The sequence below is a fragment of the Dendronephthya gigantea genome, unplaced genomic scaffold (genome assembly GCF_004324835.1).
Source record: "Dendronephthya gigantea isolate DGI-Jeju-01 unplaced genomic scaffold, DenGig_1.0 001051F, whole genome shotgun sequence".
Taxonomy (NCBI): Eukaryota; Metazoa; Cnidaria; class Anthozoa; order Malacalcyonacea; family Nephtheidae; genus Dendronephthya; species Dendronephthya gigantea.
The window spans coordinates 5,408-11,355 of record NW_021164061.1 but is presented as its reverse complement, the minus strand read 5'-3'; the positions used below and the strand labels follow the sequence as shown (position 1 = coordinate 11,355).

General features: G+C 36.5%; 1 long non-coding RNA gene across 1 annotated transcript; it reads right to left on the bottom strand.

The window, feature by feature from the left end:
- Positions 1 to 4,887: 4,887 nt before the first annotated feature.
- On the bottom strand, positions 4,888 to 5,308 carry LOC114544913. The gene is made up of 3 exons (XR_003690666.1): positions 5,185 to 5,308; positions 5,012 to 5,091; positions 4,888 to 4,927 (listed from the first exon to the last, which is right to left on the bottom strand). It is a non-coding gene; the product is annotated as an uncharacterized LOC114544913 (long non-coding RNA).
- Between the last annotated feature and the right edge of the window lie 640 nt (positions 5,309 to 5,948).

Here is a 5,948-nt window from a genome sequence, read left to right as displayed (position 1 = left end):
GTTACCTTTTCATTTCCTATATTTTCAATGGAAACTAACTTTAACTTCGAGACTCACCTTGTAATTCCAAATCAGGTTGTACGCTGTCAGATCTTGACTGAATCTGTAAAAAAGATCCGTTTAAATACCATTGCTTTTTCATCTTTCAAACGACTAGAACATTTCCCATTTTCTTAATATGAACACTTACTTGTAATAAAACAACTGGATTTAAATTCTCACATCTCTCCTGGCTTTGAATCCTATTTTTGTCTCCAATGCGAGGGATATCCTTCAAGTTGATTCCTTGACGTTCCTCTCGCTTTTCCTGAGCTGTAACAGACAAGTATAGCGCGTGAAATAACAGGCTTATACGTACATACAAGCATGCATCATGAAATTTTGGAACACGATTGTTGCTTTAAAACGTACTCTGCAAGCTTTACATTGTCACGAATTGATAAATGATCTTCTTTAGTCTCCGGTGGCTGAAGGAAAGATAAAAACTTTCCAACAAAATTGCTTCTTTACAAAAAGGTTTTACACTTCTGAATGAATTACTATTTGATTATTTCGTCAGTGGGGCAGTTGGCACAGTATAAGGATGAATGATGGAGTTTAGTAACCAAAGCAGTTGATACCACTTAGTCACTATTATGATTGGTTAGTCAGAACCACTGCAATGGGTTTATGTAAATAATGGCCCTCGCAAAAAATTCTCAAAGATTTCCTACCTCGTCAGGGCTTTCAAGGTAATTAAGCAAACCAGCAGGCTGTGAAAATCGTATTCAAATTTATTACATAATGGTTTATGAACCAAAACTTACGAACAGGAAATCCCGCATTTAAACTTTATTGTATATTTTAGACATTAAAAACTATAACTGCTTTAATACGAACATTATTCTCACAAGTAATGCCATTGCTCTTGGATGACCTGTTGTCCAGAGAGCCACTAGATGTCCACTCAATTGCCTATATGCCAACAATAAAGATTATAAATTACTTATGGAGTATGCTTGTTAGTCTCAATTGAACTATTTACAGATGGCTAGTATATAGAGGATTATAAAATCACAAGTTTTAAGATGAATCTAAGAATGTTGCTAAAATACAACTCAGGTCCTCCGGATGGAATCGAGGCTATACATCTGCAACAATTTGTTACTTTATCACACTAATTCGCACCTGTTCAGTAGCGAACGTCTATCAGTGCTTTGCGTAATCATGGCCATGCGTAAGTGTTTTGGTAGAGCGCCCTTGGCAAGCGCCAAATCTTGTATTTTTGCCGCGGTTTCTTCATCAGCTTCCTAAAGTGAAGTTCTAAATAAATATCAACAGATGATTTTAGGCACTTCACACGGTGCAGGAATATTCTACAGGTTTTAAAGGGTCTTAATTTCGTGTGGTATTATACACACTTCAAATTCAAGCCAGGAACAGTTGATGGAAAAATTAGTCAACTATACGTTCTCAGTGACAAGAGCATTGCACCGGCATCGCAAAAGCGATTCCTGCCGGAGGATCTATAGTTGACTCATTTTTCCATCAACTGTTCCTGGCTTGAATTGAAGTGTGTATAATACTTCTCAAAATTAAGACGCTTTAAAACCTCTTAAATATCAACTGAACTAATATGTACATTCATCAGAGCTAAAAAAGGGCAGAGCATTATAAATGACGTTCGTCAAAAGCAGAAAATTCTGAATGGATCAATGAATGAATAAAACGTACCTCGATTATCGCCTTCAGAACCATACCAGCACCTTTCACAATTGTTGTCGACGGATGCTGAAATTGTTGAGGAACGAATTCAAAACCACGATTGGTAAGAACTATTAGCGGGGCAATAGTAAAACATACATAAGCGAAGAAATGGTAAAATTGGTACTATTTATTGCCGTTTTATCGTAAACCTACCTGGAACAATCGATAAATGCAATGACCGATTTCTAGACACACAAATAACAGACTTCATGAGTTGCTCCCATGCATAGGTCAAGCTAGTGGTCGTGGTAGACTTCACTAAAAATGTAAAGAGAGAAAGGCAATTTAATCAACTCTCAACGTCAGTCAAAGAGCTATAAACTACTAAGAAGGCAAGTTGAATGAAAACTCCTCAAATCTCTTTGTAGCATACCTGCAACTTTCTCCAGTAATTTCCCAAACTGTTCATCGTCTGTTGTCTCACTAAGAGGAATATGCAATAGTCGATTTATTATAACAGACCACATGATTGATTCAAAATATTAGAAGCAATCACACCTTACTATTAGTTTAACATGAATGTCCAACTTCACCCCCCACATTATTTTGATATATTGCAAAGCAACTTGAACTTCACCTATAAGGAGGACACAGAGCAAACGTCAAAAAATCAAGCAATCCACTTATACCTAAAACCCCAGTGGAACGATTCTAGAACAAAAGTTTTCATGGTTAATCTATTTCCTGTGTTAATTAGAAAGGTAGTCCAAATTACAAAGGCAGTTGCTACAAATCACTTGCTGAGTTTTGCAAGGGAATTTCTCTTCCAAAACAAGGCTATATACATACAAGAGGGATTGAAAAATAAAATGAATTGGTTCAGCATAGATTATAGGCAACCAAAACCACACATCTTACCACATTTATCGTGAGAATTCCTAACAAACTGCTTGGAAATTTTTCACAGGATAACAGAGAGCTTTTGTTTACCTGTTCTTGTCGAATGTCATAGTTATCGTGCCTTGGCTATATAAAACAACAGAATTGGTTTCGATAAAATTGGATCCTGTTAACATGCAAATTTCAAAGTTGGCTGAGTTTACGTATTTCGTTTCTTGCATCTATTTAGCTCGGAAATTTCGCCGCTATATTCTGAACGAAATACTCTTTTTTAAATTTAAATATGTCCGGTCTGACCATTTTGGCCACTTAAAGAAAAGCCCTGTCTTTACCTGCCATAGAGCACGCACAACATGTCGACAGCGGCGTGAGTCACGGCTTCATTATTCCTCTTCAAAGCTTTCACAGTTTTCACACCAACCTTCTCACGGAAGTGAACTGGTTGTGTAAACAGCATGTTTTGCAGTTAAAGATAAACGTTTCTCACCTAGTGAGCGTTGTGAAAGCGCGAAACCTGCTTTTGATCGAACCCAACTTCTCAAATCGTGAAACAGTGCTTCGAGATCTTTATCTCATATTTTGTTTTGGTCTCCTGAAAATAGACGAAACTTTTTAATTATTTTATGTATTATAGAACACCTGTGAAGGTAATAGCAGTCAGAATATGTATATTTTAGGGTTGAACACTAAATAAATTTATTGGCAAAGATATACAATACCTTCGTGAGCAATGAGCATTGTGATGGCATTAATGATAAGTCTTTCTTTATTCCCCGAGAAAAGTCCTACAAAATATTTAAAATCGTTTGAAATATATATTGGAGTTTAAAAGACTTAATATTCCAGCTGTACTTCTGGCGAGAAAATTTCAAAACTACCATTTCATGGATTCGGACCCAGTCAACTCTGCAACCAGAGTTACCGCAGCCTAGTCCCTAGGCCTCTTAACGTTCCTTATACGCGGCGAGGCGGGAACTGAGAGGCCTAGAACAAAATGTTTTGTATTTTGGCTAATGTGGGGACTTTTTATCCCCATTTTCTGTATTGAGGTCAGTTTGCGATCTACGACGCGGTTAACTGGCCTTGCTCGACGTCGTTAGTCAAATATTTGCTTGAAATAAGCTACAGGATATTAATTATACTGCCAGGAGTCGAAATATTCATACAAACGTTTCAATGTCGTTCGCCGTCAACGCTATCGACTATCAAGAAAACTCGAGTCCGTACGTACATGTTTATGATTATAATAAACTTCTATCCACCCATTTAAATTATTCTCGCTTCCTTTATAACGGTTACTGTTGTAAATTGCAAACATTTACTTTAAAAACAATTCTAATTTCAAGTTCACAACATTAAATGGGCCGTTAAGATTAGAAAATATTTTGTGTTAGGCCTCTCGTGCGCGTTTCATTCGGTGACGTGACGGAAATATAAAACACGCGCAATAAGAGGCCTGGGACTAGGCTGGAGTTACGGTGGTTTTTAGGGAGTACTATTAGTGTTTTGTCTACATTTGTGTACAGAACAGTAGCAGGTTAGGGTATTTTTATTAAAACCATACTCTTTGCCTATACTGGATAAACCAGTTTAAATGTACCGTGTTGTTTGCAGACGTTTTAAACCCTGCTAAATGTTTTCAATTAGAAGCCGAAATAGGCAAATGTTTTCATTTGGCGTAACTATGCAGCCTAGCAATCGCTTAGTTTACACTAAAGGCTGCTTTCTACTTACGCGTTTTTTATACGCATGTACACATACGGAGAATTTAAATGCTTTTAAATTTTTATTAATTAACGTGCATCTACAATCATGTGCAAAAATTATGAAACTTTACGTATCTTAATCACATTTTTTTTCATTTTGACAACTATTATGTCACGAATTTTGTTAAACTATTTACTATCCCCCCCTTCCCCCATTGACAATGTTGAGAGTGATATTTTCGGCAAATCAAATGGCTTGGTATCATAGAAACAACATTGTTTTGGGGGTAGAGGGGGTAGATACTAGGTGTCATGACCGTGTCCCAATAATTTTTGCACATGATTGTAGGTCGATTTATTCACTTAGTCCTTTCAAAGGTAGCATGAACAAGGATTTAGATTTTTACGTGCGTGTACGTGCGTATAAAAAACACGTGAGTGGAAAACAGCCTTAATCCAGATTTTGACAGAACATTAAAACTCAATAAAAAGGCAATAATATTCTCTACACAGGATTTTGTCTGCAGAAAAGTACAAGATAAGAAGTTGTCAACTTACGTCTTGGGTGACTGCATGAAGTAGACCGCAGTAGGAAATATTGCAGTTAAATCTGTACACAGCCTCGGTTAAATTTCCTGCAAGGAACCAGTCATAAGACAATATAAGCTTTTGGAGATATTTCAAAAATTTAAAGTGAAATAAAAAGAGAAATATTTCACCTGGAGACGCAGCAAGGAATTTAAATTACTGCTTTCTACTTCTTCGTCAACAACATTATACAATGGACCCCAACGATAACCTTGAAAAATATATCATCTTAAAAAAACAATTCTCTTTTTGCTGTATGTAATGTATTGAACTGGCTAATAGGAATAATGCTATTGCCTGATACCTGACGAGAAGTGTAATTGTTGGTGTGTTATATGAGATCACATACGTCAGCAGGAGAATGAAATGAGGGATCGTATTTAGGGTAATCATAGCAGTACAAGATTTTCATCAGGAAAATTTTGACCATAATTTTCGCTCAATCATCTATGAATAAGCGTACAGTACTTTTCTTCGTTGGGGTCGTTTTTACGCAAACATCTCCGTTTCAACTGGCTCTAACACCGTCTAGCAAACCAGTTAATAATGTATCCCAGATTGAGTGAAATACAAACATTCAAAACAAGAAATATTTTTTATAGCTTCATACAAAATTTGCTTTCTTACACTACCTGTCAGGAGACGAGTAATTTCTCAGCCGACCGCTTGTGTATTCCGCCCCAACAACTGAGGATGGTTTCGATAGCAAATTTTGAAAATATCTGACAGCAAAAAAAGTTTGAAAACTATAATATTCTATACGGTATATACGGTAAATTCTGGAAAGTAACTACAAAAATAAAAGTATTTTAACTCGGCTGGATACTTTTTTGCAATTGGACATGTTCAAAATGGAAACGTGAAATAAAAAGGACGATAAAAGCAGTAAACGTGAATCCAGGTCAGAAGACATGGAGTGTTTGGAGTGTTTGGAGTGTTTTTTTTCAAGGTCAGACATGAACAATTACTGGAACTGACATGGAATGTCGCATGACTTAATGAGCTAAGGGGATGAAGGGTGACGATATTGTACGTCGCGGGATCTCTTTCCAAAAGACACCTTTCTAA